General features: G+C 32.9%; 1 protein-coding gene across 2 annotated transcripts in view; it reads left to right on the top strand.

Moving 5' to 3' along the window:
* Positions 1-12,610: 12,610 nt before the first annotated feature.
* The window catches only part of LOC114326992 (probable multidrug resistance-associated protein lethal(2)03659), a 119,466-nt gene continuing 109,024 nt past the window's right edge, over positions 12,611-23,052 (top strand). For both annotated transcript variants that reach the window (XM_050654866.1, XM_050654865.1), the window contains exon 1: positions 12,611-12,890. The gene's annotated coding sequence lies outside the window, so the exon portion shown is untranslated. The remainder of the gene's footprint in view (positions 12,891-23,052) is intronic.

Genomic DNA, 23,052 nt, shown 5'->3' with positions numbered 1-23,052 from the left:
AAGGAAGCGTCCTGCCGCTATTTTTCGAATACCATTTTTACAATTTAATTTAGTTTAATATTTCCCGAGATATTCTATTTGTTTATAAGCCAAAAAATTCTTTATAATTTTAAAATATTCCTGAGGCCGCCTTAATAGTCCAATTTCAATTCTGTAAAGTACATTAGATAGGTATAGTGTCTTTTTATGAAAAAATCATAGTTATTATTATGCATCATAATTATTGTCGTTATTATAGCGACCGTAAATTTTTAATTAACAATTCAATTGTTGCTAAACTGTTCATTCAATTTCCATCGGATTCTGGAATTATAATCTATATGAAAAGGGCTTTTACACTACCAAGTTATTTAATTATTAATTAACAATTACTTATCTAAAAGTTTAGTTGAAAATTAAAGATTTTGTTGGAAAACCCGCTTTTTCCGGGGAAAGTTTTCGTCGAAGTAAATCGGAAAAAACACGTCTCTATGCAGAATTTAATTGCGGTGAATTTTTATTTGAGTGTTTTTGGTGTAAAGTTAAAATCTTTGGAGTTATAGAGCAAAAATTGAAAAAAACACGATTTTCAAGCTCCATTTTGTTTATAAAAAAAGTAGCACACTATCTGCGGACTTTGCATATCTATATTATTAATACATACAATAATAAGATTCGGTTCCAGCAATAAAATTGCTGGTAAATAACTTTTCCCAAAAATGGCATATTCTCCGATAATTAATCAGCCCAGACTAAATGAGAATTGCATTTCCAAACAAAACCAAGTTCAAGGATGAACTTCAGTCAATTGAACTGTAGATTACCTCAGGTATGAGAAATCGGCCCTTAGAATACACTTTTAAGAAGGCAGATCTGAAAGAATATGGTATCAAAATAAATGGAGAGAAGCTCAGTCATTTGAGATTCGCAGATGGCAGATGACATCGTCCTTATAACCGATCGTATGGATGATGCAATAATAATGTTAAACAAGTTAAATCACGCTTCCTTAGAGGTCGGACTAAAGATTAACATCAACAAGACCCAAATAATGGCTAATCTGGTGCTAAATCGTAATATTGTTGTTGATGGAATGGATATTGAGCAGACTGCATCTTATAAGTAGGTACTTGGGACATGAAATTCGGTCGGGAAGAGCTAACCAGACGTGCAAGCTCCCACGTAGCATAGGATTAGCCTGGGCAGCGTTTGGTAAGCTGAACTATGTATTTAAATCGAACTTACCCATATGCCTGAAAAGGAAAATCTTTGACCAGTGTGAATTGCCTGTACTCGCTTATGGAGCGGAATGTGGGTTATGAGATTCTTGGTGTTTATTCTCTGGCTAATTTGAGTACCCGTTCCTTCCATTCCCCTGTGTTTCTTGCTTTGTTTTTCACTTCACCCATCTTAGGACGATTCAATTGTGTTCTCTGGTTACTGTTTTCTTCCAAGTATTGAATACATTGATTTTTGTTGCTTCTGATATTTCACTTCCTCCTTCTTGCATTCTCTTTTCTTTCCATTCTCTTTCCATGATTGATCCCACTTAATTCACTCTCTCTACTTCTTCAATGATTTCTTTACCTTTTATTTTTATTTTACTAATTTGCAGGTTATCGTCTTTTAAGATTTTTGTATTCTCTACATTTATCTGGAGACCAACTGACCAATCATGTCAGAGTACTGTGTTAGCTTATCGATTTTTATTTTCATGTGAGTTTGGTGTTCTGTTAACAGGCAGATGTCGTCAGCAAATTCAAGATCTTCAAGTTAATTAAAGAGGTTCCATTTAATGCCTATCAGATCATCTGTTACTTTCCTCATAATCCAGTCTACCAAAATTAGGAATAACGTAAAAGACAAGATACAACCTTGTATAACACCACTTTCGATAGCTAATTCTTCTGTGATCACTCCCTCTTGTTCTAGTCTAGCTTTGTACCCTTCATAAAACAGTTTGATCAGATTAATAATTTTTGTTGGTAGTCCATGCTGTCTTAAAATTTTCCACATTTGTTCCCTACTGACTCAATCGAAAGCCTTTTCAAAGTCGATAAAACTTACATTTATATAGATTGATAGATAGATGAAGTTTAATATTTTCAATATTATTATTGTTGCTTTTAGGATTGAAAAACTTCATCTTTCAATTGCCAGATGACGCTAGTCACCTACCCTATTTGTTTCAGTTGCAATGTGTGGGAAAAGCTCTCGGTGCTGGTCAGTTAGGATATGGAGAACAAGCCTGCGCTCTCTCCGATGAGATTCCAATAAGAATCGAAAATCGCGATTCAGAGGACTGGATTGCACTCCGTATTCTAATTGAAAAGTAAGATTGTTTTGCCTTCGCATTGCAACTGAATAAAAATGGTATACATTTTTATTTTACATTTATATCTTTCTAGAGCTTGTTCGAGCATATCTTAGCTTGTTCGAGGATAATTTTTAAGGTTTGATTAAATCAAACCTTGTTTGATCTATAGTGGAGCGTTTGATCTATAGAGGAGCGTTTGATCTATAGTGGAGCTTTTAGCATGAAAGCCTGCTTGATTAGTTCTCAGTTTCTTGTCCAATTCTACTTTCATTCTTTCGAGTAGGATTTTTGTTAACACCTTGTATGTGATTGATTGGCATCGTATTTTCCTTCTGAGTTCACATCATATTTGCTATGATAAGTAAGTTACGCTATAATCAACGCTTTAATATATTGTGCAAATACAAAAATTCAGGGCAAATTATTATAGGAAAAAACACAAGTTTAATCTTGGGAATATCCAAAGGCTGTCCATTTGTGTCAAACCGAATCTATGTAAATTTAAATTTACTAATCAAACAAACACAAATTTATAAAGATTATATAATTATTTATCTTAAATGATTTGCTTGCTCAAACCGTCTGACACGTTTTGGTTTATTTATCTTTGCTGGATCTCCAGTCTCCAGTCTATACATTTGCACTGATTTAACTTATCGACAGTCGTATTTATAAATTCATATCTTTTGAAGTGTACAAATAAAAAAATTAACAATAGCAATGAAAAGAAAAATGAACCCGAAGCGGCTGGTAATTGAACGAAACAGGAATAGAGAAAAAAAATCTTATGCAAGAGAAGCATAACGAATGTCCATTATTTTATAATCATCCCACATCCCACCATCTTGTTTTCGATCTTCCTGGGTTTCTTCGTTGGAATGAGGTCCAGGTCTATCTCCTAACCTATTTGATCATTGATTTGCAGATCTTCTTAATGATCTATAACCTATTCTTGTCAGATACACGCACGGTCCTATAAGATTTGTACGCGGGCATGAAATTTTTTTATGATTTAAGTTCAGATTTGCATCCTTTTTTATCATAAATGTTATATCACTTTATCAGATATCCATCATTGTTTTTATTGTATTATTATTGTATTGTATTATTTATTGTATTACTATATTGTTTCTGTTTAATTTTGTATTAGGGATAGGATTGTATATTCTTTATTGCAACTGGCTGAATGCCTAATGTCTATGCCATTAAATAATAAAAGAACCTATTCCAAGTGTTGTAATTTCGTTACTCACTATGTTTTCCTTTCCTATAATTGTCTCCTGTTTTGTTTGTTTTTAATATTCTTGTGTCTAGTCTTGTTTAAGTTTTCTTCTCTTTTGTTCATCACTCTTGTTTTTATATATTGTAGACGGACCCGTAGCTCAGCGGCAAGGTACTAGCTTCATAAGCTAGAGCACATGAGTTCGAATCTTGGCACCAACAATGACATTTTCATTTCTGAAAATAATACGAGCCGTTCACCGTGGTTCGGAGGGTACGTTAAGTCGTCGGCCCCCCTGGGCTAGTGTGAGCATCGACACTAGCTACTTCAAACAGGGTTAAAGATGCCAGAGGCGCCGAAACCTGTCCGAAAGGATTATATAATATTTTTTTTACCAGTGCCATCAGTTTCCATTCTTATGATACGGGTGCCAAACTAAACCTATTAATGCGTTTTTTGTGCGTCACTTAATGTCTTTTCGAAAACTATTGTTAAAGCTTTTTTAAATTTTGATGAAATAATTTTTTCTTTTTCTTTGAACGATGGGATCCTAACTAAAAACTAAATAACTAATAAATAAAATGAATAAAATTCTAATAACTGTAATTAAGAGTGCTAATTCAACCTTACGAGTTTATACTTTATTTCACGTTAAGGAGAGAACGTTACGCTTATGGAAATCAGTGTTGCCAAACCTCTCGGGCACGGGTGGCTACTCGACTGCCGATATAGGATTCATTTTAATCAGTACGGCGTGGTATCGGCGCGCTTCTATCGTTCATAAGAAATGCATGGGGCTATCTTCGCAATGTTCTATTCTTAACGTGAAATAAAATGTAGATATCAATAAAACAGAATCCATTAAGCAGATGCACACCTTTAAAGTGAACCACGCATCTTCCAAAAGGACTAAGTAATGTCATCTATTATTTTCTTATCATGAATAACTATCAAAATTCAAGACACAAAATAGACTTCCATACATTCATACTCAAAAGTAAACAGAAGATTATTCAAAGGTAAAATTAGACTGCTGCCAAATAGAACGTATATAAATGCATCTAAATCATTGGCGTACACTTTCTCTTTTTAAAGTCTCAGGGGTACGGAGACCATCGCATCGTATCCTAGCCTAGAGCTTAGTATCCTACTCTTCATTTTGGTGAACGCTCGCTTTTAAAATAATGCATCTGGCAATCGATCAGTGGCGGCTCGTGACCTCAGTATCCGGGTAGGCAACACATATGGTGTATAATAACACCCTGTACCTATATAGGTACAGGGTGTTTGGTAAAGAATGGGCCATAGCTTAACCTTACATTCCTGAGCTTAAAATTGGTCGATTTAAGCTAACTTACCTTAGTACCAAAGTTGATAATAACCGAAATACAGGGTGTCAAACTTAAACTTTTATTTTATTTATTCTTGAATATTTCCTGACAGACATAAGATAACAACACGAAATTTGGTAGGTAAGCGGGGTTTTTTGGGATTAGAAATCTAAATTTGCTACCAAAAATAATCTATTACCCAAAGGGCGCTACATACGTCTTTCAGCGCTCATTTAATACGTTTAATTTTTTTATCTCCCACGCCACGTAGTTTTTGAATCAACATTTTTATTCTCTTAATATTTTTACTTTAAAAAGGTATACTACATTCATCTTGCTAAGCTCAACTGTTTTCGAGATAAACGCATTTTAAGTCTGCGATACAACATAATTTTTGCATATCATTGTAGTTAGACCCGAAAAATAAACTTGAAACCATAATAATTGTGCCAGTTCTCATATTTATGTCGCAAATTCAATTTGAAGAAATTTGAGATACATTTTTGTAAATTTTTATGATTTTAAGTTATTTTTCGGGTGTAACTGTAACTACAATGATATGCTGCAAAAAATTATGTTGCCTCGCAGATTTAAAATGCGTTTATCTCGAAAACGGTTGAGTTTAGCGAGATGAATGTAGTATACCTTTTTTAAGTAAAAATATTAATAGAATAAAATTTTTTATTTAGAAAGTATGTAGAGTGGGTAATAAAAAAATTGAACCTATTAAATTAACGCTGAAAGGCGTATGTGGCGCCCCCTGGATAATACATCATTTTTGTTGACGAATTTAGATTTCTCGTCTCAAAAAATCCCCGCTTACCAAATTTTGTGTTATTATCCCATGTCTGTTAGGAAATATTCAAGAATAAATAAAATAAAAGTTTTAACTTTGACACCCTGTATTTCGGTTATTATCAACTTTCGTACTAAGGTACTATCCGACAAGTGAGTGCTGGCAGGTTGCGCGTAGAACAAATTGACAAGTGGAAGGGATTGCTCATTTCTGTTGCTGTCGGCTAGGAGTTCACATCGTAGTGAATAATATCTACTATAGTAATTTTTAGATTTCAACGAAATTTTTGATACGGCAACCACGCATTTGTGACACCCGCGATTAAGGTCACCCGCCAGCTCTCGCTTGTCGGTTTGTAAGTTAGCTCAAATCGACATATTTTAACCTCAGGAATCTAGTGTTAAGCTATAGCCCATTCTTTACCAAACACCCTGTATACAGTGTGTCGCATTTAAGATGAAGACACTCTTATATTTCGGCTATTAAAATAAATTCAGATTTGAAATTTTGCAGTCATTGATTTTGATGGTTTACACTTTTTAATATAGTCAACTGAAATTTAAATTTTAAACGCGGCGTACTGCGAATTCACAAACAGGACGAATTTTCAATATTTTGTTTCGCGTTAGAGATATCGCAAAAAGTTATTTGGAAAAATTGTTAGAAATATTATTCTGACCCCACATACCAAATTTCATGACAAATTCGAACTTTTCGTTTTTTTCAGAATTGGTAGTCAAGATCCTAAAACATGCAATTGGCAGTTCCGAGATTCTGATGCAGCTCGGCACAACCAATGTCAAAGGCTCAAAAAAATCTAGCCTACCTATAGCCCGAAAATACACGGCCAGGCAAGCGACAATACAGCCGCTGTGCTTAGCGTAAAGAGTGAGACAAATGCGAATTCTGTTCGGCTACTTTTTAGAGAGCCTGCCCTAGGGTAAAGCCGTCGTAGTAATGCTACGCTACGGGGAGCGTACAATAATTATTACAACTTCAGAGATGAATTAAAAAGTAGCTTTGCTTTATTTTAGATTTTTAGATACTTCGGTATTGTCTCAAAATTTATAAATTACAGTTTTGAAATAAGTAATTTATATTAATAAATAATTTATCATTGTACATTTGAAGAGGTTAGGCGGCGCCTACCTTGCCTACCCTGACGGGCCGCCCCTGCAATCGATAATATGGTACGAGCAGTACGAGGGATACCAGGGAGCGAGGGTCGGCGCCTCGTTGTGAGCACAACTAAGTTGTAAATCCTGACTTCTGAAAAGAGATTCTTCTGAAGGTGCCTTCTCTATTACTGAAGGTTGGCTATAGCTACAGCAAATTGCTCTCTATCTTGGGCTGTTCTTAGTATCGAATGTGTGTCCATGCCTGTCAAGTCTCTTACATTCTTCAGCCAGGAGCATTTTCTTCCTGGACCTCTTTTTCCTTCCACTTTTCCTTCCATTATGATTCGTATAAAGTTGTATTTTTCTTCTCTGTAAATATGTCCTAGATAACTCGTTTTTCTGTTATTGAAGTTATACTTCTCTAGGCGCGATTGGGAACGACTTTTTATTATTCTGCGCGCATGCTCACATTGACAGGATGGAGTTGGTTGTTAAATCTTTTAAGTTATGTATGTATCAGTCCAAAAAAGGTGTTGAAAGAATATATTAGTGTTTTTAGTAAATATATTTATTATAATTTTTGTGTTTTTGGATTTGTCTTCCTCGGGAATAATATAGTAAGTAATATTTAAAGTATTTTTATACTTCACTTGATCTATTTGTCACTATGTCTGGAAATCTTGTAATCCGTGAAAACAAAGGTGGTATAGCTCAGTGGTAGAGCGTTCGACTGGAGATCGAGAGGTCCCCGGTTCGAATTTGTATGTTTTTTTGTATTATTTTAATAAACATTTTTGGAAAGTAGTAAGTAAAAATTAGTTTAATCTTTAAATAAAATACAAAAAACCTGTTGAAAGTATATTTATTTCGTTGAAATCATATAATAGAAGTATAACTTCTTACGTGCGTACAAAGTACAAACACATTCTTTTTTTTTTACAATATTTGCGAGTTCCCTCTCAGTTCCCATTCTTATCAGACCTGTTTGTTGGTCACGTGCTATGTCCAAGAGATCTTCAGCATCCTTCGACATCTCATATGCTTCTATACGTCTCATAGATGCACTGGCGAAGCGTCCATGTAACCACTGTTACCATTGATAACAGTTAAAAATCTTGCAAATAAATATGTATTTTATGACGATGAATAATTCCATTTATTATTTTATTTTATTTTTACCAAAATATTATTATATTATGTGTTAATAGTACCTAATTCAGTAAATAGCCAGACACACGAAAATATTGGCGAGTTTATGTGACTCAGTTGCACTTTATTATATTCTGTTACCAGTCTCATTTGTGGTGACAATGAATGGTTATCTCGCTGTCGCTCGGGCGGCTCGGGACCGGCTAGTGTGAAAATTTTAAAGGGGCGATGGGCGTAAGCGCGCTGTGTATATCAGTAGGGCTGTTACCAGATTTAAATTTGCTAACAGTACCTATAATAAAAAGTGTACGTGCAGTTCACCATGGATGAGTGTCGCTGCGTAATCGATCAAGTACTTTATTATTCTGCGCGCATGCGCACATTGACGGTATGGAGTTCGTTGTTAAATATTTTAAGTTATGTATGTATCAGTCCAAAAAATGTGTTGAAAAGTAATTCTGATTGAAAAATAAAATGAGATTATTGAAAATGAAAGACCTATTTTAAAGAATTTAATAAAAAATTAGCTCGATATTTTAAATTTAGTTGGTACAGTGAAAATCCTTGGTTATGTGGTTGCAAGAAAAATAGACTGTATTGTTGGCCATGTCTTCTGGTTTTTACAGAAAAATAGGTGGACCAGGTTCACGATTTAAATAGTTTTAGAGTTTTAAAAAAGAGACATGAAATTTCTCCGTTACCTACATGTAAGATGTATACCCAATTTGATTCAGTTTGGCAAAACAAAAATCAAAAGTTCTCTTAACCAAGCATTTAAAGCAAATATTGCTAAACATAATGAGTTTGTTAAAAAAATAGATATGTATGTACTCGTATATCCTTAGCTCACTTAGAATAGATGTACCGTATTTTTTTGGCCGAACAAGAATTAGCGTTTCGTGGTCATTTTGAGGGCGACGGCTCTGACATTCGAGGTAATTACAGGGAATTGTTAACATTAATTGTCAAAAAAGATCAAAAATTTTGCCAACATCTAGAAACATCAACTGTTTTTTCGAGAGTTTCAAGTGATATACAAAATGATATTATTTTGAAGCTATATGTATATACATTTAGCCATATCTTCATTTTTTTAAATAAGATTTTTTGCATCTGGTTTTGGTAACACTTTAGAAAAAGTCACGCGTCGCCACTGCATAGATGTAATTCAGAGAGTCCAAGTTTCCACTTCGTATAGCAATATGGAATCGATGAATGTTTTTATTTATTTAAAAAGAGATTATGTGTTGTTTTATTTCAGTAGAGTGGTCCCTTTGGCGTTTTATGTTGATACCAAGGTATGTGTAGCTGTGTACCCTGTCAATTGGTTGTTGGTTAACAAAAGCTGTGCATTTAATATTTTGCGCTTACTGACAACTATGTAGGTACTTGTTTTTTTCGTATTGAGATCAACTCCATGTTCTCTCCTTATATCTGCTTGGAATAACATTATTCTTTGCAAATCATTCAAGCTATCTTCAAAAATTACTGCGTCGTCGGCATACTTATCTACTGTTGTTAATTTGCATTTTATGACAAGACTTGTTTTTTGCATTTTATATTGTATTGTATTTTGTCAGAGTGCAGTTTTTCATAGTAGACATATTATTTTTATAAATTTTTGTACAAAACTGGGACAAGAATGTGTCGATATTTATAATTTTGTTGCCTTGAACAGTCTTTCAGAAAACGTTCGATAGTGTCGAGATATGGGCGATAGAAAAAGCTCTAAATGACAGCAGAATAGACTCCAGGTACAGGCAACTCTTACATAACATCTATAACACAGCAACTATCACAGTCGAATGGGAAAATAAAACAAACCAAACTCATCCCATAGAAATACGTAGAGGCGTAAGGCAGGGAGATGTAATATCCCCAAAACTCTTCGCCTTAGCTCTGGAAGACGTCTTTAAAGAACTGGAATGGGAAGACATGGGTATCAACATAAACGGAGAGAATCTCAATCACCTCAGATATTGCGATAATGTTGTCCTTATTACAACCAACCAAGAAGAACTAGCCACAATGCTGACTCAACTAGCACACACATCGGAGAAGATAGGATTAAAAAATGAACATGAGTAAAACCAAAATCATGACAAATACAAATCACAGAATAAATGTAAATTATTTTATTAAAAATAATACCATAAGTCGATAGAGGGACAAATTGTAAGGAAAATTTGTTATATAAAGTTATTAAAATAAATCAACACTTTTTGAGTTATTAAAGACCAAAAAATTTATTTTTTCGTAAAAAAATGCATGTTTTAAATCGGTTTTTCACGTATAAATCAAAAACTATAAGCTGTCACAAAAAAGTTATCATTATTAAAATTGAAGATAATAAAAAATTGAATACATTCCTCACATAAAAAACTAAACTAATGTTAGTTCAAAGTGAGTTATTGGCAATTGAATGTGTATTTATTTCGACGAGTACTCAAATCTATGTATTCAAGCTTAAATAACGGGAAAACGATGCAATGTATAAAATATTCCTGCTAAACATTTGTCAAAGTACTTCAGAATACCTATCAAATGAGCTTCAGAACAAGGTAATAGCGTCAAAATTAAGCCAGTTATAATGAAAATAAAAGAACCGTTTCGAATTTTTCAGGAAAATGTGAAAAATAAAACATACGCCATTTCCACAAAAATTAAAATTTATAGCAATCCTTACAAGAACTTCTTTATATTAGCATAATTAATTTTTTCGATAATTTTGACCGGTTTAGAATGCATATTTTTGAAAAAAGATATAATTTAAAAAATCATAATTTTTAAAATTATTGTAATTATTATATTCTTTTGATAATAACTCCAAAAATACTTAATATACGTAAAAAATTATATATAACCAAATTTTAGTTTTTTCTGTGCCAAATATTGTACCTGTTTTACTATTTCTATAGGGTAAAAAATAACCGAGATAGAAACGTTTAAATCTTAAATTTTGCTGGGGGAACCATGCAACCGGGCTCATTTAACCTTTTATTTTTAAAAATTAAGGGGTTTAAAAGATTAGGTTCACCGTGCTTAAGTATCACTTGAGATTACCTTTCAAACAGTTTTTAGATAAACCTGATATCGTAAACACGAACGGAGTTATTAAAAAAAAACATAACATTTTTTGGAAAAAATTTTAAAAGATAAATTTTGAAAAAATTTTGGAGCATAAATTTTAACGCTATTACCATGTTCGGGGGCTCATTTGATAGATATTTTTAAGTACTTTGACAAATATTTAATAAGTTTATGTTATAAAATGCATCAATTTTCCCGTTATTTCAGCTTGAATACTTACAGTTTTTTACTCGCCGAAAAAATATACATTCAATTACCTATAACTCACTTATAGTTAACATTAAAAGGTTTTTCTAGTAAGGGGTTTATTTCATTTTTTATTAGCTTTAATTGTGATAATAATAACTTTTTTTTTTAAACTTACACTTTTTGAGTTATTGATGAAAAATTGGTTAAAAACATGCATTTTTCTCAAGAAAAATTAAAATCTTTAATCTTCAATAACTCAAAAAGTTGTGATTTATTTTAATAACTTTATATAACAAATTTTGGTTGAAATTTGTCCCTCTATCGAATTATGGGGTTAATTTTAATAAAATAATTTTTACCCCCAAGAAGGGGTGGCATCCACCCCCAGCGTAAAAGCGCAAGTTGGCACCATGTCACCTTTTTTCCTTGAGATATCCTCTAACCACTCACCAATTTTCATGCAAATCGACGGAGGTTCAAGAAAATCGGAGGCAATAGCTCATATCCACCACTATTTGGAAAGTTAATATAGATACTAAAAACCACAACGATGCAACAGTACCTAAAAACCCTTGTATTTGACCAGTGCATCCTTCCTGTTCTGATGTATGGCTCAGAAACATGGACATTAACAAAAGCCAACATAAACAAAATTGAAATATGAAACATAAACTCAGAGAAAAATGGAAAGATCCAGGTTGGGAATAAAACTACAAGACAGAAAATTAAACAAATGGATAAGAGAGAAAACAAAAGTAAAAAATGTAACTGAACATATAACAGGGTTAAAATGAAGATTTGCGGGCCACAATGCGACACAGGAAGATAAAAGATGGAATACTGAAATACAAAACTGGAGACTGTGGACAGGAAGAAGAGGAAAACCTCAGATACGATGGAAGGACGATATTGTAAAAGCTGCAGGAAGTCACTGGAAAAGCGCAGCCAAGGACAGACGGAAATGGAAAGATTTGGGGAAGGCCTATGTCCAAAGTTGCATAGAAATGGGCTAAAAGAAGAAGAAGAACAGTCTTGTATATAGACCCTTGTAATTTGTAATACTTTGCCCTAAAAACTGTATTATTATGCATTTTCAAATAAACTATAATTTCATAAATATTTTCTGCGTGCAATAGATTAAAGCAAAACTATTTCCTACTCGATGTGTACACACAAGTTAGCACTTCTTAATAGAAAAAATGATCGATGCTACTGGGAAACCTCAATTGCGGTCGGTGTCGATGTATTTTCGGAATTGTAAATTGTAAGGACTTTTCCGCCGCCCATGACACACTAACAAGGTCATGGTTTCCTGTGCCAACTATAACAACCTTGTAGATTTGCGCCTGCTATTACGATAGTGTTTTCATCGATCAGGATCTAAAAAACGAATGATGGGGAATTTCTCCGCGTCCGCGTCCGCGGGTCTTCGCTGTCCGCGGCTTTGGACTTGGACGATTACCACGAAAACGCGATCACAGTTACATAGGTTGCACGTGGTGTTGTGAGGTGAGTCGCGAGTGTGACAGTGTGAGTCGTTAGTTTATTTGGGATCGCGCGCCAGTGGTGGAAAGTCGGGAATGACGTGAGTGCTACCAACTATTTCCTGACTTTTACAGTTTTCCTTCTTTGAAATAGTTTCGACATATTTAGAATTAGAACATCTCTGTAGTGTGGAGATTTGCTGTAATTATTTTTGGTAAGTGTGTTTTAATCAATATATTATTTTAATCAATATTAATAAAACAATTACAACAAAAACCTTTTCCAGCTCTCTATTTAGGCTAATTTAATTTACTATTTTTGTTGGGAATTAGCCATAATTTTACTTTGAAATTAAGTTTATTTGACGTTTTGATTTCCACTTCGGAAATCGCCCTCAAAATACAAAACAATAAATTATAAGCACATTTCGTTTTTGGTGCTTGGTAATAATAGTTATTTATGATATAAGTGTTAAAAGTACACGTTTAAGGCACGCATGTGAAAGTTTGCAGAATGAGCGATAGCGAGTTCTGCAATTCACATGAGTGCCTTAAAAATGTACTTTTTAACACGCATATCATACAATATTTTTTCTACAAACGTAATTACAGGACAATATCTACAAAAACTTTTACTTGAACTTGACTGACATTCCATTTTTATATTTTTTTGACATTACATCAAAATTGCCTATACGGTCAATACGAACTGCAGTGCCTTAAATTTTTTTTAAAGCACTAGTGCGTTAAAGTAGCATTTTTAACGCTCGTATGGAGTGCTAAAAATTGCATTTTTAACACGGTTGTACAAAAAAATTCTTTTATGCCCGGTTGCACCAACAGATCTTAAGCTTAAGTCGAGAATATCATAAGAATTAATATAATATAGTTATAATATATTACAATAAGAATACCATAATATAATAAGAGATATAATTGGTAATAAGGTAAGAATCTAAAATTATGGTGCAACTCAAGTGATACTCAAGGAGGCCCTATTTATAAGTAGAGCTTAGCTAATCTGCAACTTAAGATCTGTTGGTGCAACCAGGCATTAATAATTTAATTTTATCTGACTCATTCATGTCGACAATTCACACATATAATACATAGGCGTAGCTATGGGAGGGGTTTGGGGGTTATAACCCCCCTCCATTGGGATGAACTTTGAGCTCTATACGCTTAACACCATACTACTCAGAGAATCTACAATAGTTGTAACCCCCCTTTAGGATCATCCTAGTTACGCCGTTGATATAATATGTTTTGACTTTAAAATGATATGTATTGTCAATATTCTTAAGTTGCGTTCCTGGGACGACTTTATTTATTTATTTTTATTTAAATTTAAGGCGCATCAACCTAATATGGTTATTAGCGCCGCTCGGTATTACAAAGTTTTTGATACATTGATAGATACATAAATTAACATTAATACATATACATAGATTTTTATATAGGTACATTGATTTTTACAGTGTTGATGTTTATATTTGGTTGTAGATCCCTATTGATTTCAAAAAACTTAAAACTGACGAAAAGTCACAGTCCTCATCTAAACACTTACGTAGCGTTATCGGTAGTTTACACTTTTTCCGGTTATTTGCATATGCCGGGCATTCAAGGAATATATGTTTTACACTTAAGCTGTTACCGCACTTACCGCACATTGGATTAACACTTCGAGTAATATGGTATTCATGTGTTAGGCGTGTATGTCCTAATCTCAGTCTGTTTAATATAGTCTGCTCTTTCCTGTTGGAACACTTACTCTTCCATCTTGTAACTGTTGTTTTTATGTCCCGCAACTTTTGTTGAGACTGGTTCCAAGTTTGAAGTCACCGTTCACTTAATGTGGAGTTTATCCAGTGATGAAAATCTTTCTTGTATGTAGTGTCTGTTAACTCTTCGTTGTTAACTGAAGATTTGGCTACAGCATCTACTCTTTCATTACCATGTATATCTATATGCGACGGAATCCACATAAACTTTACTATGGCATTCTTTTGCTGAAGTTGGTATAAATGGTTCTTTATCAATCGCAACAAAGGATGGGTTGGTTAAATGGTGCCTACGCTGTTAATAGAACTTAAAGAATCTGTTATTATTAGGCATCTGTCTATGTTAACATTTATAGTATATTCTAATGCTTTGTAGATTGCGAATAGTTCTCCAGTGTATACTGTGCTAAAATTCGAGATTTTGTATGAAGCAGTATAGTCATTGTGTACGAAAGCACATCCAACTTAGTGTTGCCCAAATGCAAGACCAAGACGAGACTTAGAGAGTCTTGGTCTTGGTCTTGCACCAATACACCTGATCTTGTTGCTTGTTCTTGGTCTTGGTATTTCACTCCCGGTCTTGGTCTTGGTCTTGGTCTTGGTCTTGCAGCAAGAGTCTTGCAAGTCTCGCAGTTACCCACTAGCATATTGCTATTTATTAAACGTTACTTTAGATCTTAGAACAACGTAACAGTATAGGTACATTTTCAGCTTGACTTAACACATAGGGTGAGGCAGATAACTTTCCTATTAGAAATATCTCGAGAACTAAAAACAACAGAATCATGAAAATTGGAATAGGGGGTTTTGAAGAGTGATCTATTTAATGAAAATATTTTTATATTATATTTCCTATTCCTACTTCAAGTTATACCGGAAAATGCTTATAACTTCGTTTTTTAAAATGGAACACCCTGTATATTTTTACATTTCTGAATTATCTTCCATGTCTTCTTTCTAAAAGTATGAGGTTTTGTAATGTTATATAGGGTAGTTTAATAGATACATAATTAGGTTTTCTTATTAATTTCGTAGCAACTTTCACACCCTGTAGAATTGTAGTTATTTGACATCAAAAACTTTATTGATGTTCAAATGATTTTTAATATAGTCTACTATTGTTAAAAATTATTAGTATGTATATTTAAATGTTGCATTTGATATACAGGGTTGGTCGAAACTCGGAATGAGTATTTTCTGAGTTTTCTTTAATGGAACACCCTGTATTTTAGTATTGTAATGGAATGATATTTTACGGTAATTTTTCATTTCTTAAGCATTCCCTATACCTTACTGCTTTAATTTGTGGTTAATTGTTAATCGCACCACAATGTTAACTACGTAGGTATTTTGATAGCTCAACCATTATTGGTAATTTTTAGGATCAGTCTAGATTAATATGTATTCCTAGATTATAATGTGTTCCGAAAAATTATTTGCGATTGAATATGTTCACGACCAACCTAATTAAATTTCACGTATTTTTTGTTGCAATTAATATTTGGCTTGAATCACCAATAACTCACAAACTAAAGCAGTTAGGTAAAAATTTAACTATACATACTAAGAATTATTAACAATAGTAGAATATATTAAAAATCATATGAATATAAATAGAGTTTTTGATGTCAAACTTCTACAATTCTACAGGGTGTGAATAGTCCTACGAAATTAAGAAAAAAAATGTAATTCTCTTTTAAACTACCCTGTATAACATTACAAAACCTTATATTTTAACAACGAAGCCATCGAGAAGAATTTAAAAATGTAAAAATATACAGAGCGCCCCATTAAAAAAAAACGAAGTTATAAGCAACATCCGGTATAATCGGAAGTAGGAAATAGATGAAAATATTTTCATTAAATAGATCACTCTTTAAAACCCCTTCGTTCCCATTTTCATGATTCTGTTGCCTTTAGGTTTTGAGATATGTCTAATAGGACCTTTATCTACCTCACCCTGTAAACATAGTAAAAACCAACCAAATTAATAAATGTCTAAACAACTCACATCGGGTGGGGTTTGAACCCACGATCTAAACTATCCCTGCCTATACTCTCACTAACTGAGCTATCTACCATATCCTACGGGAGTCAGTATGTTTCTTTAAACATTTGCATTTAATAACCTTATATTACATAGGTATTATGTGCTAAAACATGGTTAAAACACAAAAACCAAAATAAATGACATAAACTTGACTATATTAAAGAACAATGTCTGTCTTGAAAGAAAGGAATTTTGTTTGACCCATTGGTATAAAATTGCACACTCTGCAGAAAGGTTAAAAGTACAATGTACAATGTTTAATAGTTATACGATCTGGTATTTAGAATCCTACTAACGGAAAAACAATTGAGTGTGTGCTGTATTATATTTTTTATCAACTTTAAAAATATTCAAGTTACTGTCGGCGTCACAACACAGATTATTTTATGAAAGGACAGCTATTCTCAAAATCTAAATAGACAATTACATACAATTAATTTCAGAGCGAAGGTGTGCGTCGCCGTCGTCTTCTAGGAAAGCACGCATTACAAAATATTTTATTTTTACATTGTAATAATTTATTATGACCTCTGAGTACGTGTCAAGTGTTCTTTTAATGAATATTTTGATTCTCTATGTATATTTATTGTATTGTTCATAATCCGCATACGTCCAATTTTCCAAATTTTTGTTACATATTTTTTTGAGTCTCATGAAGAACATGTCAAATGACTGGAATCATGTTGGTTAGTAATAGCAGTCTGATTTTTTGCATGAGAGTTTAATGAAAGGGTAACAAATCAATTGGATGTTCTGTCCGACAAAATACATTGGACGTTTTCATAATCTGACATTCCAAATTTTAAAACTGTTCCACAATTAAAACTTCCCCTGTTCCAGTGTTGCCGTACATCAAAGTTTGTCCGACTAGACACCGTTAAGCTACTAACAAATTTTCAGATTGATATTAATCAACTTTTTTTTGGTTTCGCGGGATCCAGGCCTAGTATCTTAATCCTATTACCAAGTCATTTGTATTTGAGTAGTATTGTTAAATTTCGAGTAGCGAACATACTGAATTGCAGATATAATAATTAAAAGTACAATATCTTAAAATTTATTAATTTCTACCTGGACGAAAAACTTAACCACACGATTCAAATACAAATGCCTTTCTAATAATCTTAAGATTACGGTTTTCTAAAATATTTTGGAAGGTACTATACCTACATTTTCCCTTTTTGTAATATAGAAACAATATACTAGGATGTGGTATGTTCGCTGAACGTAATGACAAATATTTCCTGTATAAAGAAATATTATTTTCTCCAATGACGACAAGTATTAGTTTTAAGAAATGGGAATTTTAATTTAGTACGTTCTTTAACGGTAAAATATTGCAAAAACTCTGAATTTTAAAGAACCGCTTGGATTGACATGAAATTTGGCATACACATAGCTAACAAGTCAATGAAAAAAATGATATGCCAATCTGTGCTTTTGCCCTGGGGGTGGATTTCACCCCTTCTCGGGGTGGATTTCACCCCTTCTCGGGGGGTGAAAAACTATACGTACATACGTACAAGTCCAAAAAATGGATATATTGACTAATTTTAAGTAACTTTTGTACTATAGAGTTTTTTCATTAAGTCAATACTTTTCGAGTAATACAAATAGCTAACAAGTCAAAGAAAATAAGTGATATTGTGCCGATGTGTGCTTTTGCCCTAGGGGTGAGTTTCACCCCCTTTTGGGGGTGAAAAATATATGTTCGAAATAAGTCCGGATATGGATAAAATGACTAATTCCAAGCAACTTTTGTTCTATAAAGTTTTTTCACCAAAATAATATTTTTTGAGTTATTTGCGAGTGAATATGTTAATTTTTCTACAAAATAACCACGTTTTCAGACGGTTTTTCGCAAATAACTCAAAAAGTAAGTATTTAGTCGAGAAAAAATTCTTATCAAAAATATAGCACGTAAAAAAGTAAAAAACATGGTGTATCTTTTAGGTCACTATACCTAGCAGAAACAGAGTTATAGCTAATGAAAAATAGGTTCAGATTTGTCAAATTCCAAATCGAATATTTTAACGTGCCATAACTAAAAAACGAAGTACTGTTTTGGGGAAAACTCATTTTAACTTTTTTAAAGTGTTTAAAAAAAATGCTTATTTTTAGTTTTTTAAAAAAAATTTTAGCGTCAAAAGTTACGCTCAAAATAAAGTTGGTCCCTTTTATTTGGTAAGAAATCGGGAAAATCACACCGTAATTAGCATTTCAAATGAACTTAATTGTTACCACTTTACAAGTTTTTTACTCGCGTACGTATTGATCATATGATATGTAAGTTTCATCGGTTCAAAGTCCTTATTTTTGAAAAAACTGTAGTTAAAAGGGCTTGAACGAGTCACTTATCACAAGTGGATGCAAATTTAGAAAAACCGAATCTTAACCAATTTTTGTCTTACAGAAAAACAAAAAAAATACAAAATATTAAGAAAAGTAAAACTGACTTTTTTATTGTTTAAGATTTTTGGTATCTCTAACAATTTTTAAGTTATTTTGAAAACAAGCATTTTTTTCAAAATTAAATTTTTAAAACATTTTACTTTAAAAACAAATTTTTTCAAAAATAAGCAATTTAAATTCATGAAACTTACAGATCATATAAACACAACATAAGTAAAGTAACTTGTGGTGAAGCGGTAACGATTAATTTCATTTAAGTTGGTAATTGGGGGGTGACCTTCCTGATTTTTTTTGCCAAAACAAAAGGGACCAACTTTATTTTGAGCGAACTTGCTTACATTTGATGCTATAATTTTTTTTATAAAAACAGAAATAAAGCTTTTTTTTAAACAATTCAAAAAAGTTGTAATGTGTTTTCCCCAAGAATGCTTCATTATTTGGATATTTAACATTTAATTATTCTATTTGGAATTTTTACTGCTTACGTTTTGAGTTATTTGCGAAAAAACGTCTAAAAACGTGGTTATTTTGGGGTCTAGGACGTTTCATCGCCGCCGTTTCGATGCCGCCAGTTCGATGCCGATGCCGGCCGATTCATCGCCAGTCAATTAATCGCTATCTGATATATTTCCGAATTTTCGACAGTTACAATTATTTGTTATTTTTAGTATTAATTAGGAATTCTAGGAAATGCGAGATATGACGGCGATGAAATGGACTGGCGATGAACCGGCGGCATCGAAACGGCCGGTGATGAACCGGCGGCATCGAAACGTCCCATTCCGGTTATTTTGTTGAAAAATGAACATATTCACTTGCAAATAACTCGAAAAGTATTGATTTGGTGAAAAAACTCTATAGAACAAAAGTTGCTTAAAATTAGTCAGTTTATAAATTTCGGGACTTATCTTGGACATATATTTTTTCACCCCCGAGATGGGGTGAAAGTCACCCTCAGGGCAAAAGCACACATCCACACCATATCACTTTTTTTCTTTGACATGTTAGCTATGCGTTTGCCAAATTTCATGTCAATCCAAGCGGTTCTTTAAAATGTACAGCAAAAACCGTGAAAGAATGTACTATAGAGAAATATTTTTCCTAGTGTAGTTGAAGTAATTACTTAGTCATAGTTTTAATGTTATATAATTACGATAATTTTTAATTGCAATAATAATATCGATTAAAATAACAATAACAATCGGCAAGCATATCATACTGGTTATTAAACTAACTAGACAAACAACACTTTTGATGTCGCAATAGTTAACGCAATAATTTCGTCTTCAATAAAACGGAAAGATCACCGTGTAGAGAAATGGTGAGATAAAAATAAGGAAACAATGGAGAATTCAAACCCTTCTTTAAGTGCCATCTCCACGACGGAGGTCGGCAATCATCATAGCTATTCGTAGTTTGGAGACGTCTGCTCTGAAAAGTTCATTTGATGAACATCGGGTACCATTCTCTCAGGTTGCGCAGCCACTTAATTCTGCTTCTCCCTATGCTTCTTTTTCTTTGAATCGTTCCCTGCATAATGAGTTGAAGCAAGTTGTATCTCTTTTCACGTGTAATATGTCCGAGATATTCCAATTTTCTGGTTTTGATTGTATCTAAGACTTCCATTTCTTTATTCATCTTTCTCAGAACTTCTTTGTTTGTTACGTGTTCTGTCCATGATATTTTCAGATTCATTTCAAACCCAGGCCTTAACAGCCTCCTAGATAACTTCTTAAAGTTCCCTCTCCCATCGGAGCTTGGATATCATAATTGCTATGGTCACTTTGTTGGCTGCTGCTCTGAATAGTTGTAATGAACTACACTTAAACCATTCTCTAAGGTTCCTCAGCCAGGAGATGCGTCTTCTTCCTATGCTTCTTCTTCCTTGGATCCTTCCTTGCATAATAATTATCAGCAACTCTTTTTTTTCTCCTCTGGTAATATGACCCAAATATTCCAGTTTTCTAGTTTTTATACTTTTAATAATTTCTAACTCTTTATTTAAACATCGTAGCACTTCAACATTGGTAATCCTTTGAACCCACTGAATTTTCAATATTCTACTGTAACACCACATTTCGAACGCTTCTATTATTCTTATGTGTTGTCTCTTCAATGTCCAAGCTTCCATTCCGTATAGCAATATAGAAAATATGTAGCATCTTAGAGCCCTCAATCTGAGAGGCAACTGAAGGTCTTTGTTTGTAAGCAGTGTCTTCATTTTTATAAATGCTTGCCTTGCAGTTTCAATTCGGACTTTAATTTCTTTGCTTTGGTCATTTTTGTCATCAACCCAGGTTCCCAGATATTTGTATGTCTTAACTTTTTCTATTTAAGTTTGCTCTATCTTTAACCTTTCATTTCCATGTTCTGTTTTTGATACAATCATAAATTTAGTTTTTTTCTTGTTTATTTTTAGTCCGTATCGAATGCAATAATCGTTAATTCTATTTAGTAATTCTTGTAGCGATTCCAGGGTGTCTGCCATTATAACTATGTCATCAGCGAATCTTATGTTATTTACTATTCTTCCGTTTATAGAGATTCCATCACTTAACTCCGCTATCGCTTCCTGAAATATGGCTTCACTGTACAGGTTATACAGTAGCGGCGACAGAACACAACCTTGTCTTACTCCTCTCTTTATATCAATATTCTCAGATTTTTGTTCTTCTATCTTTATATTGCTCTTTTGATTCCAATACAGATTAATGATAATTCGTAAATCTCGTCTGTCTATATCTCTGTTTTTCAATAATTCTATTAGTTTTTCATGTCGGACCCTGTCGAACGCTTTTTCGAAGTCGATGAAACAGGAGTAAATATCCAGGTTCATATCTAAGCATCTTTGAGAGAGGACATTAATTGGGTATCATCCATATCATATTCTAGCTTTCTGATAGATAACATGAAATAGTCTTATTGAAAGGTAGAAGACCATATAAAAAAGAATGTGTGTGTACTTTGTACACACGTAAGAAGTTATACTTCTATTATATGATTTAAACGAAATTAATATACTTTTATTTATATTTTATATAAATATTAAACGCTTGCATGCGAAAAAAAAAGAATGTGTGTGTACTTTGTACGCACGTAAGAAGTTATACTTCTATTATATGATTATATGATTATAAACGAAATTAATATACTTTTTATTTATATTTTATTTAAATATTAAATTAATTTTTACTTACTACTTCTCAAACATTTTAATTAAAACAGTGCCAAAAATTAAAATAATAAAAGAATAAAACACACACAAACACATTGAAAAATGCCACAAATGATTTCTGAACAATAATTGTCGGAATTTTTTTTAACTAAATACGTATTTTCTGAAAATAAAATTATATAATAAATATACTTACTATCATAAAATGTATAAAAAAATAAAAAATAAAAGTTTCTATTGGGGTTCGAACCCGCTTATCAGCGCGGTTGGTATTGGGGTTCATTCGCCTTAAACCCTTCGCCACGGAGACAATGCGTCATTATGTGCGAAGATCGACTAAGTAAACGGATTAAACTTTTGACAGTTTTGAATTAAATCAAATTATTTTGATTTTGAATTGAAATGATTTAGAATTAAAAAATACAACAAAACATAGAGTAAGAAAACAATATATTAGGTGAATATTGATAGAAATTTTGATAGTAATCAAATTATGTAAATAAAAGTATTACATACTATGTATTTTGGTAGGTTCAAATAGGTAGGTACCTATGAAATTTTTTTATTAGGATACTGAAATATTTACAATTATTACGTACCTGTCGCTTTTAAAAACTATTTAAAAAGTCACTACAATTATAAACTTTTTGTTTCTGTCCTCACAACAATAAAACTAATATATTATACAACATTTGTTTACCTCCATATTCCCAACCAGAGCCCGTATAACGACTAATACCATACTGTCGGTGTGCGCATGCGCGCAGATTAATAATAAATAATCACCCTCAATCTCAATCGCGCCTAAAGAAGTATAACTTCAAAAAGTATTGCTCGCCTAAAGATATATGAGATTTGTTCGTAGAACGATCAGCAACCGTTGCCAACCGTCAGACGCAAGCGCGTTCGTAGTCTACGAACTCAAACTGTTAACTGCGCAGCGCTAACTGTTAACTGCG

Source organism: Diabrotica virgifera, chromosome 6 (assembly GCF_917563875.1).
Source record: "Diabrotica virgifera virgifera chromosome 6, PGI_DIABVI_V3a".
In the NCBI taxonomy this organism is placed as follows: Eukaryota; Metazoa; Arthropoda; class Insecta; order Coleoptera; family Chrysomelidae; genus Diabrotica; species Diabrotica virgifera.
Note: the sequence above shows the minus strand (reverse complement) of the source record. Positions and strands in the feature narration are given on the sequence as shown.